The 12,068-nt window shown below is 45.3% G+C and overlaps 1 protein-coding gene across 3 annotated transcripts in view; it reads right to left on the bottom strand.

The window, feature by feature from the left end:
- TMEM131 (transmembrane protein 131) overlaps positions 1-12,068 on the bottom strand; it is a 244,873-nt gene that overhangs the window by 113,254 nt on the left and 119,551 nt on the right. The gene's annotated exons all lie outside the window — the stretch shown is intronic.

Below are 12,068 nucleotides of genomic sequence, written 5' to 3'. Positions count from 1 at the left end.
GGTCCAGACAAACGATCACAAGATTGCACGCAACTCAATATATGCCTTAGCCGATGTCCATTGCCTCCATGTAGTCCAAGCCGTAGTGATTATGTCTGGAATTGCTCATCCCTGATCATCTTCGATTAATTACTTGCACTCACCCAGGAAAATTGGATCTCATACTTTGCACTGACGAGGGGCAATACCCCGAAACACTGTGTCTGCAAATTGAGATTGTGATGTCTTTTATCCAAAGTCATAGTGCAAGACCTGTTAACCCCTTCATGACCTTGCCGTTTTTTGCAATTCTGACCAGTGTCCCTTTATGAGGTAATAACTCAGGAACGCTTCAACGGATCCTAGCGATTCTGAGATTGTTTTTTCGTGACATATTGGGCTTCATGATAGTGGTAAATTTAGGTCGATAATTTCTGAGTTTATTTGTGAAAAAAACGGAAATTTGGCAAAAATTTTGAAAATTTCGCAATTTTCACATTTTGAATTTTTATTCTGTTAAACCAGAGAGTTATGTGACACAAAATAGTTAATAAATAACATTTCCCACATGTCTACTTTACATCAGCACAATTTTGGAAACAAATTTTTTTTTTGCTAGGAAGTTATAAGGGTTAAAATTTGACCAGTGATTTCTCATTTTTACAACAAAATTTACAAAACCATTTTTTTTAGGGATCACTTCACATTTGAAGTCAGTTTGAGGGTTCTATATGGCTGAAAATACCCAAAAGTGACACCATTCTAAAAACTGCACCCCTCAAGGTGCTCAAAACCACATTCAAGAAGTTTATTAACCCTTCAGGTGTTTCACAGCAGCAGAAGCAACATGGAAGTAAAAAATGAACATTTAACTTTTTAGTCACAAAAATGATATTTTAGCGAAAAAATTTTTATTTTCCCAAGGGTAAAAGGAGAAACTGGACCACGGACGTTGTTGTCCAATTTGTCCTGAGTACGCTGATACCTCATATGTGGGGGTAAACCACTGTTTGGGCGCACGGCAGGGCTCGGAAGGGAAGGAGCGCCATTTGACTTTTTCAATGAAAAATTGGCTCCAATCTTTAGCGGACACCATGTCGCGTTTGGAGAGCCCCCGTGTGCCTAAACATTGGAGCTCCCCCACAAATGACCCCATTTTGGAAACTAGACCCCCCAAGGAACTTATCTAGAAGCATAGTGAGCACTTTAAACCCCCAGGTGCTTCACAAATTGATCCGTAAAAATGAAAAAGTACTTTTTTTTCACGAAAAAATTATTTTAGCCTCAATTTTTTCATTTTCACATGGGCAACAGGATAAAATGGATCCTAAATTTTGTTGGGCAATTTCTCCTGAGTACACCAATACCTCACATGTGGGGGTAAACCACTGTTTGGGCACATGGTAAGGCTCGGAAGGGAAGGAGCGCCATTTGACTTTTTGAATGAAAAATTATCTCCATCGTTAGCGGACACCATGTCGCGTTTGGAAAGCCCCTGTGTGCCTAAACATTGGAGCTCCTCCACAAGTGACCCCATTTTGGAAAGTAGACCCCCCAAGGAACTCATCTAGAGGCATAGTGAGCACTTTAAACCCCCAGGTGCTTCACAAATTGATCCGCAAAAATGAAAAAGTACTTTTTTTTCACACAAAATTTCTTTTAGCCTCAATTCTTTCATTTTCACATGGGCAACAGGATAAAATGGATCCTAAAATTTGTTGGGCAATTTCTCCTGAGTATGCCGATACCTCATATGTGGGGGTAAACCACTGTTTGGGTGCACGGCAAGGCTCGGAAGGGGAGGCGTGCCATTTGACTTTTTGAATGGAAAATTAGCTCCAATCGTTAGCGGACACCATGTCGCGTTTGGAGAGCCCCTGTGTGCCTAAACATTGGAGCTCCCCTACAAGTGACCCCATTTTGGAAACTAGACCCCCCAAGGAACTTATCTAGATGCATAGTAAACACTTATAACCCCCAGGTGCTTCACAGAAGTTTATAACGCAGAGCCGTGAAAATAAAAAAATAATTTTTCTTTCCTCAGAAATGATTTTTAGCCCAGAATTTTTTATTTTCCCAAGGGTAATAGGAGAAATTGGACCCCAAATGTTGTTGTCCAGTTTGTCCTGAGTACGATGATACCCCATATGTGGGGGTAAACCACTGTTTGGGCGCACGGCAGGGCTCGGAAGGGAAGGCACGCCATTTGGCTTTTTGAATGGAAAATTAGCTCCAATCATTAGCGGACACCATGTCGCGTTTGGAGAGCCCCTGTGTGCCTAAACATTGGAGCTCCCGCACAAGTGGCCCCATTTTGGAAACTAGACCTCCCAAGGAACTAATCTAGATGTGTGGTGAGCACTTTGAACCCCCAAGTGCTTCACAGAAGTTTATAACGCAGAGCCATGAAAATAAAAAATAATTTTTCTTTTCTCAAAAATGATTTTTTAGCCCACAATTTTTTATTTTCCCAAGGGTAATAGGAGAAATTGGACCCCAAAAGTTGTTTTCCAGTTTCTCCTGAGTACGATGATACCCCATATGTGGGGGTAAACCACTGTTTTGGCACACGTCGGGGTTCGGAAGGGAAGTAGTGACGTTTTGAAATGCAGACTTTGATGGAATGCTCTGCGGGCGTCAGGTTGCGTTTGCAGAGCCCCTGATGTGCCTAAACAGTAGGAACTCCCCACAATTGACTCCATTTTGGAAACTAGACCCCCAAGGGAACTTATCTAGATGTGTAGTGAGCACTTTGAACCCCCAAGTGCTTCACAGAAGTTTACAACGCAGAGCCGTGAAAATAAAAAATCATTTTTCTTTCCTCAAAAAAGATGTTTTAGCAAGCAATTTTTTATTTTCACAAGGGTAACAGGAGAATTTGGACCCCAATATTTGTTGCCCAGTTTGTTGTGAGTACGCTGATACCCCATATGTGGGGGTAAACCACTGTTTGGGCACACGTCAGGGCTCGGAAGGGAAGTAGTGACATTTGAAATGCAGACTTTGATGGAATGGTCTGCGGGCGTCACATTGCATTTGCAGAGCCCCTGATGTGCCTAAACAGTAGAAACACCCCACAAGTGACCCCATTTTGGAAACTAGACCCCCGAAGGAACTTATCTAGATGTGTGGTGAGCACTTTCAACCCCCAAGTGCTTCACAGAAGTTTATAACGCAGAGCCGTGAAAATAAAAAATAATTGTTCTTTCCTCAAAAATTATGTTTTAGCAAGTAATTTTTTATTTTTGCAAGGGTAACAGGAGAAATTGGACCCCAACAGTTGTTGCCCAGTTTGTCCTGAGTACGCTGGTACCCCAAATGTGGGGGTAAACCACTGTTTGGGCGCACGTCGGGGCTTGGAAGGGCGGGAGCACCATTTGACTTTTTGAACGCAAGATTGGCTGGAATCAATGGTGGCGCCATGTTGCGTTTGGAGACCCCTGATGTGCCTAAAACAGTGGAAACCCCTCAATTCTAACTTCAACACTAACCCCAACACACCCCTAATCCTAATCCCAACTGTAGCCATAACCCTAATCACAACCCTAACCCCAACACACCCCTAACCACAACCCTAACCGCAACACAACCGTAACCCTAATTCCAACCCTAATCCTAACCCTAATCCCAACCGTAACCCTAATCCCAACCCTAACCACAACTGTAACCCCAACACACCCCTAACCCTATCCGTAACCCTAACCACAAGCCTATTCTTAACCCTATTTCCAACCCTAGCCCTAATTCCAACCCTAACCCTAAGGGTATGTGCCCACGTTGCGGATTCGTGTGAGATTTTTCCGCACGATTTTTGAAAAATCTGCAGGTAAAAGGCACTGCGTTTTGCCTGCGGATTTACAGCAGATTTCCAGTGTTTTTTTGTGCGGATTTCACCTGCGGATTCCTATTGAGGAACAGGTGTAAACCGCTGCGGAATCCGCACAAAGAATTGACATGCTGCGGAAAATACAATGCAGCGTTTCTGCACGGAATTTTCCGCACCATGGGCACAGCAGATTTGGTTTTCCTTAGGTGTACATGGTACTGTAAACCTGATGGAAAACTGCTTCGAATTCGCAGCGGCCAATCCGCTGCGGATCCGCGGCCAATCCGCTGCCAATCCGCTGCGGATCCGCGGCCAATCCGCTGCCAATCCGCTGCAGATCCGCGGCCAATCCGCTGCGGATCCGCGGCCAATCCGCTGCCAATCCGCTGCAGATCCGCGGCCAATCCGCTGCGGATCCGCTGCCGATCCGCGGCCAATCCGCTGCAGATCCGCGGCCAATCTGCTGCGGATCCGCTGCGGATCCGCTGCGGATCCGCGGCCGATCCGCTGCAGATCCGCGGCCAATCCGCTGCGGATCCGCGGCCGATCCGCTGCGGATCGCGGCCGATCCGCTGCGGATCCGCGGCCGATCCGCTGCGGATCCGCTGCGATCCGCGGCCGATCCGCTGCGGATCCGCGGCCGATCCGCTGCGGATCCGCGGCCGATCCGCTCTGTGTGCACATGCCATAACCCTACCCCTAACCCTAACCCTACCCGTAACCCTAACCCTACCCCTAACCCTACCCCTAGTTCTAACCCTAACCCTAGTGGTAAAAGAAAAAAAAATATTTTCTTTATTTTATTATTGTCCCTACCTATGGGGGTGATAAAGGGGGGGGTTTATTTATTATTTTTTTATTTTGATCGCTGTGGTAGAACCTACCACAGCGATCAAAATGTACCTGTAACGAATCTGCCAGCCTGCAGATTCGGCGGGCGTACTGAGCATGCGCCCGCCATTTTCCAAGATGGCGGCGCCCAGCGAGGAGACGGCCGGACACCGGGAGGATCGGTAAGTATGAGGGGGTGGTGGATCGGAGCACGGGGGGAGCGGACAGGAGCACGGGGGAGCGAACAGGGGGACGGAGGGGGGTACCTGACAGAACGGACGACTGGGGAGGAGATCGGGGGCGGTGGGGGGGGCCAGTACATGATTTCCAGCCATGGCAGATGCTATTGCAGCATCGGCCATGGCTGGATTGCAATATTTCACCATTTTCATAGGTGAAATATTGCAAATTGCTCTGATTGGCTGTTGCACTTTCAACAGCCAATCAGAGCGATCGTAGCCACGTGGGGGCAAAGCCACCCCCCCTAGGCTGAAGTACAACTACCCCTCTCCCTGCAGATCGGGTAAAATAGGAATTAACCCTTTCACCCGATCTGCAGGGATGCGATCATTCCATGACGCCGCATAGGCGTCATGGGTCGGGAAGGGGTTAAAGGGTCAGATATTAACTTGTAGGATTTCTACCTCCAATAGAGACGCTAGAAGCTGTGCGTGAGAACAAATTCTAATTCTGTCAGTAGAAAATCACAAAGGTCCCCATCCAGTCCACTAAGGCGAAGAAAAAACCTGATGGCATCGAAACTGACTGTGTGGCGAATAGATGTTGAGTGATTCAATGTCACAGGTTACCAGCTACATGTCAGGCTCAAGTTGGATGCCGTCTAGTTTTTTCAAGACAATAGAAGTGTCCATCAGGTAAGATGGTATTTACAGCGTCAATGGCCAATGATAGAGAGGCAGTAAACCGCAGCTTATAATTTACTGGTGTGTAGCTTGTGCATTGCTTCCGGGTGTCATGGCATCCATGGCAAAGGCATCTCATCAGGGGGTCACATGAGCCAATAGCGTCAAGGGGCGGTTACTCCCTCGCTCCCTTTAAATACCCTCTTTACCAGCTACCCTTCACCCCTGGATGAAGCACTACATTGCGAAACGCATGTTGGGTGTGGTGGATCCCTAGTCTTATACACTGCAGGTACCGTTATCTTTATCTTTTGCTCCATAACACTTAACAAAAGTATGTAATGCAGGCTGCTGGTGTGGATTACTTACACACCATTCAGTATTTTTTTTTACATTATCCTAATCTGTTATTCTTGTCCTGTGCTGTGATTTTAAGTAGCTTATTACTATAAGCGCTTTACTTTATTTAGTCTACTATATGCCAGATCATTTGATATCAATTATGACACTGTTTTTATTTTATGATATGTTGTGTCATTGTACTAAATTGATCTCATGTGGACTATACAGTGTACTACACGTGATTTTAATCAGGTATACCCACCTTCTTTTCTCTGCATTTGTATCCCCCATTTTCTATGAATTATTGTGACCTTATTCTTTTATATATTTTTTAATAATCCGTAATAAAGATATTTTAAGCTCTATGTAAATAAGCCTCATATTTTTAAGTGTTCTCTTACAAATACTGATGTAAAATACTGTCTAAATACTGAACGTGTGAATAAGCCCTTAGGAGTGAGTTAAAATGTTGCAAAACCGCTGAGAGAATTGACATGCTGCGAAAAAACAAGCACGGACAGTACAGACCAAAAGTTTGGACACACCTTCTCATTGAAAGATTTTTCTGTATTTTCATGACTATGAAAATTGTACATTCACACTGAAGGCATCAAAACTATGAATTAACACATGTGGAATTATATACTTAAAGGGAACCTGTCACCCCCCCAGGCGTTTTTAACTAAAAGAGCCACCTTGTGCAGCAGTAATGCTGCATTCTGACAAGGTGGCTCTTTTAGTTGTGGGTGCTCTAACTGCCGAAATAATCAGTTTTATAATTTGTCCTAAATACCTTGTCTTAAGTCAAGTAGGCCGGCGTTTCCCCCCTGCTTCAGACGCCACACAGCCGTCACTCAAATCTTCTTGGCGCCGGGCGCCGCCTCCTCACCGCTGTTTTGAAAATAGCCGGCGCCTGCACTCTTTTCTACTGCGTTTGGCAGGCGCAGTGAGCGCTGCCCGTCTTTCCTCATATGCAGTCTCGGTGACTGCGCCTGTCCGGCCGCCCTGCTTGTGAATCCCAGCCCCGCAATGTGAATAAATCATAAGTCACTGAGGGGCTGGGATTCACAAGCAGGGCGGCCGGACAGGCGCAGTCACCGAGACTGCATATGAGGAGAGAGGATGGGCAGCGCTCACTGCGCCTGCCCAAGACAGGAGAAAAGAGCGCAGGCGCCGGCTATTTTCAAAACAGCGCTGAGGCGGCTGAGGAGGCCGCGAAGAAGATTTGAGTGATGGCTGTGTGGCGTCTGCAGCAGGGGGGAAACACCTGCCTCCTTGACTGAAGACAAGGTATTTAGGACAAATTATAAAACTGATTATTAAGGCAGTTACAGCACCCAGAACTAAAAGTGCCACCTTGTCAGAATGCAGCATTACTGCTGCACAAGATGGCTCTTTTAGTTAAAAACGCCTGGGGGGGGGAGGGGGATGTGTGACAGGTTCCCTTTAACTAAAAAGTGTGAAACAACTGAAATTATGTCTTATATTCTAGGTTCTTCAAATTAGCCACCTTTTGCTTTGATGACTGCTTTGCCCATTCTTGGCATTCTCTTGATGAGCTTCAAGAGGTAGTCACCGGGAATGGTCTTCCAACAATCTTGAAGGAGTTCCCAGAGATGCTTAGCACTTGTTGGCCCTTTTGCCTTCACTCTGCGGTCCAGCTCACCCCAAACCATCTCGATTGGGTTCAGGTCTGGTGACTGGAGGCCAGGTCATCTGGCGTAGCACCCCATCACTCTCCTTCTTGGTCAAATAACCCTTACACAGCCTGGAGGTGTGTTTGGGGTCATTGTCCTGTTGAAAAATAAATGATGGTCCAACTAAATGCAAACCGGATGGAATAGCATGCCGCTGCAAGATGCTGTGGTAGCCATGCTGGTTCAGTATGCCTTCAATTTTGAATAAATCCCCAACAGTGTCACCAGTAAAGCACCCCCACACAATCACACCACCTCCTCCATGCTTCACGGTGGGAACCAGGCATGTAGAGTCCATCCATTCACCTTTCCTGCGTCGCACAAAGACACGGTGGTTGGAACCAAAGATCTCAAATTTGGACTCATCAGACCAAAGCACAGATTTCCACTGGTCTAATGTCCATTCCTTGTGTTCTTTAGCCCAAACAAGTCTCTTTTGCTTGTTGCCTGTCCTTAGCAGTGGTTTCCTAGCAGCTATTTTACCATGAAGGCCTGCTGCACAAAGTCTCCTCTTAACAGTTGTTGTAGAGATGTGTCTGCTGCTAGAATTCTGTGTGGCATTCACCTGGTCTCTAATCTGAGCTGCTGTTAACCTGAGATTTCTGAGGCTGGTGACTCGGATAATCTTATCCTCAGAAGCAGAGGTGACTCTTGGTCTTCCTTTCCTGGGGCAGTCTTCATGTGAGCCAGTTTATTTGTAGGGCTTGATGGTTTTTGCCACTGCACTTGGGGACATTTTCAAAGTTTTCCCAATTTTTCGGACTGACTGACCTTCATTTCTTAAAGTAATGATGGCCACTCATTTTTCTTTACTTAGCTGCTTTTTTCTTGCCATAATACAAATTCTAACAGTCTATTCAGTGGGACTATCAGCTGTGTATCCAACAGACTTCTGCACAACACAACTGATGGTCCCAACCCCATTTATAAGGCAAGAAATCCCACTTGTTAAACCTAACAGGGCACACCTGTGAAGTGAAAACCATTTCCGGTGACTACCTCTTGAAGCTTATCAAGAGAATGCCAAGAGTGTGCAAAGCAGTCATCAAAGCAAAAGGTGGCTACTTTGAAGAACCTAGAATATAAGACATCATTTCAGTTGTTTCACACTTTTTTGTTAAGTATATAATTCCACATGTGTCAATTCATAGTTGTGATGCCTTCAGTGTGAATTTTCAATTTTCATAGTCATGAAAGTACAGAAAAATCTTTAAATGAGAAGGTGTGTCCAAACTTTTGGTCTGTACTGTACATGAGATTTCAACAATCTTATTCACTTTGCTGGGACAGTAAAAAGCGGCTTTTTTCATGGAAAAATGCAACATATGAGCATAAACCTAGTAACAAAAACTACAAGGACAATTGCATTTTTTACATATTTTTATCACTTTTTTCAGATGTGGTATTTGTTTCCTTTTGGTGTGTGATGTTTTAAATAAAGCTCCTTGGTGTTGGACCCTTCTTATTACTTAGCCTTGATAATATTTTACTGATTATGTCATGTGCGGATTACATGTTTTCTTTCTTCCTCTTCAGCTATGGAAATGTGATAAAAACATAAGCATTTTTTAATCTATAGATTTTCCATTGAAATCTTTGGGGAAAATCTGCAAATTAAAAGTAGGAGTTAACATGTTGAAGATTTCAAAATCGTAAAGGATGTATTAGGCCATGTTCACACTTTGCGGGTTTTACGGCGGATCCGTGGCGATTTTGATGCTGCGGGTTCGCAGCAGTTTCCATTGCGTTTACATTTACATGTAAACCCTATGGAAACCGCAAACCGCTGTGCACATGCTGCGGGAAAAAATGCGCAGAAACGCAGCGGTTTACAACCCGCAGCATGTCACTTCTTTGTGCAGAATCGCTGCGATTCTGCACACATAGGAATGCATTGAACCACTTACTTCCCGCATGGGGCTGTGCCCACGATGCGGGAAGTAAGCGGATAATGTGCAGATGGTACCCGGGGTGGAGGAGAGGAGACTCTCCTCCAGGCCCTGGGAACCATATTTGTGTGTGAAAAAAAGAATTAAAATAAAAAATAATGATATACTCACCTCTCAGCGCTGCACGCGGCTGTCCGGTCTGGGTTGCTGTGCGAGCAGGGCCTGAGATGACGTCGCGGTCACATGACCGTGACGTCACGAAGGTCCTTCTCGCACAGCATCTTTGGAACCGGACCGCCGTGTGCAGCGCCGAGGAGATCGGGACGTCAGAGGGTGAGTATATAACCAATTTTTATTATTTTTACCATTACTATTGATGCTGCATATTGCTGCATATGCAGCATCAATAGTATAGGAGTAAACCCGCAGCGGAAACCGCAAAACAAACCGCGATAAATCTGCAGGGATAACCGCAGCGGTTTTGCCCTGCAGATTTATCAAATCCGCTGCGGGAGAACCCGCAGAGGACGCCGCAAAGTGTGCACATAGCCTAAAGCAAAAAAAACAGTGGTCATGAGATTTATATACATCCCATACAAGAAAAACAAACACTCACAGTGGGCATATCCATATACAACCATATAGATCCATATACATCCTATACACTTTGCTTGAACTGTAATACACTTTGTTTCTTTGCATAAGAAAATATGAAACATAAAAAAAAAAAAAAAAATCACCATATGCGTATCGTGGGAGCATAGGCTACGAGTACGTTCCATCGCTGTGGAGTTGGTGTCCATTTTGGTGGAGTTAGAGTCAGTATAAAATCCTAAAATATATAATAAATTTGGTACAGTAGTACAATGCAGGATGTGCTGTAAATGTTTTCATAATTTGGGAAAGTTATGTAATGTCCTATAAATGTCTGTTCTGTTCCTGATCTAAGGATCTTGGCTCTTAGTTGAGATGAATCTGTGCTGCACTTTATGTACATGCTCAGTAGTGAGGCAGGGGCTGTGGGGTCTGAGCCGGTGTCATGTAATGTCCTATAAATGTCTGTTCTGTTCCTGATCTAAAGGTACCTTCACACTGAACAACTTAACAACAATAACGATAGCGATCCGTGATGTTGCAGCGTCCTGGATAGCGATATCGTTGTGTTTGACACGCAGCAGCGATCTGGATCCTGCTGTGATATCGTTCATCGGAGCTAGAAGGCCAGCACCTTATTTCGTCGCTGGCTCACCCGCTGACATCGCTGAGTCGGCGTGTGTGACGCTGATTCAGCGATGTCTTCACTGGTAACCAGGGTAAACATCGGGTTACTAAGCGCAGGGCCGCGCTTAGTAACCCGATACTTACCCTGGTTACCATTGTAAATGTAAAAAAAACCCAAACACTACATACTTACATTCCGGTGTCTGTTGCGTCCCCCGGCGTCCGCTTCCCTGCACTGTGTCAGCGCCGGCCGGCCGTAAAGCAGAGCACAGCGGTGACGTCACCGCTCTGCTTTACGGCCGGCGCTTACACAGTGCAGGGAAGCGGACGCCAAGGGACGCAACAGACACCGGGATGTAAGTATGTAGTGTTTTTTTTTTTTTTACATTTACACTGGTAACCAGGGTAAACATCGGGTTACTAAGCGCGGCCCTGCGCTTAGTAACCCGATGTTAACCCTGGTTACCCGGGGACTTCGGCATCGTTGGTCGCTGGAGAGCTGTCTGTGTGACAGCTCTCCAGAGACCACACAACGACAAAACAGCGACGCTGCAGCGATCGGCATCGTTGTCTATATCGCTGCAGCGTCGCTTAATGTGACAGTACCTTAAGGATCTCCGCTTGTAGTTGAGATGAATCTGTGCTGCACTTTATGTACATGCTCAGTAGTGAGGCAGTGCTGTGGGGTCTGAGCCGGTGTTATGAAATGTCCTATAAATGTTTGTTCTGTTCCTGATCTAAGGATCTCGGCTTGTAGTTGAGATGAATCTGTGCTGCACTTTATGTACATGCTCAGTAGTGCTGGGGAGTCGGAGTCAGGGAATTCGAGGAGTCAGTGGTTTGGCGTACCAACTCCACAGCCTTGGTTCACACTGGACACAAACCTAGTAGAAAAGCTCTGAATTTGCAGTAAAATCTGTAAGTTACATGATGATTTGCCGCAAACATCATCCTCAGCAGTCCATAGAAAATCTGCAGTGAAGATAGCAAGTATTACGGTAATTTACATGTTGCAGGTCAAGTTCCACAAGGTGTGGAAGAACGCTTAGAAAACCTCCTCCACTTAACCGCTAGTTTAATATGCTGTGGATTTCCCAGGTGGAAAATCCTTAAGCGTCTTTGCCCTGTGTGAACATGCCCTAAATGTACATGGGAATGACACACTGCTCTAAGGTGAAATCCTCAGTGAATGTTAGCACAGATTCACACACTGCGGATATAATTTCCACACCGCAGGTCAACTGATGAAGTATTTGGATGATAATTTCGTGTTTTGTGCATTTTCTAATGTACTTTCATGGCAGAAAATAAAGTGTCTAAAGGTAGAAGATACCCTTTTAGATGACCAGTTTTTAGTGTACACTAATATGAAATAACAACGAGGTAAGAAAAAACTACGGTAACTCAAATAGTAAGACCA

This window comes from Ranitomeya variabilis, chromosome 3 (assembly GCF_051348905.1).
Source record: "Ranitomeya variabilis isolate aRanVar5 chromosome 3, aRanVar5.hap1, whole genome shotgun sequence".
Classification (NCBI taxonomy): domain Eukaryota; kingdom Metazoa; phylum Chordata; class Amphibia; order Anura; family Dendrobatidae; genus Ranitomeya; species Ranitomeya variabilis.
This window is presented reverse-complemented; position numbering and strand designations above follow the sequence as displayed.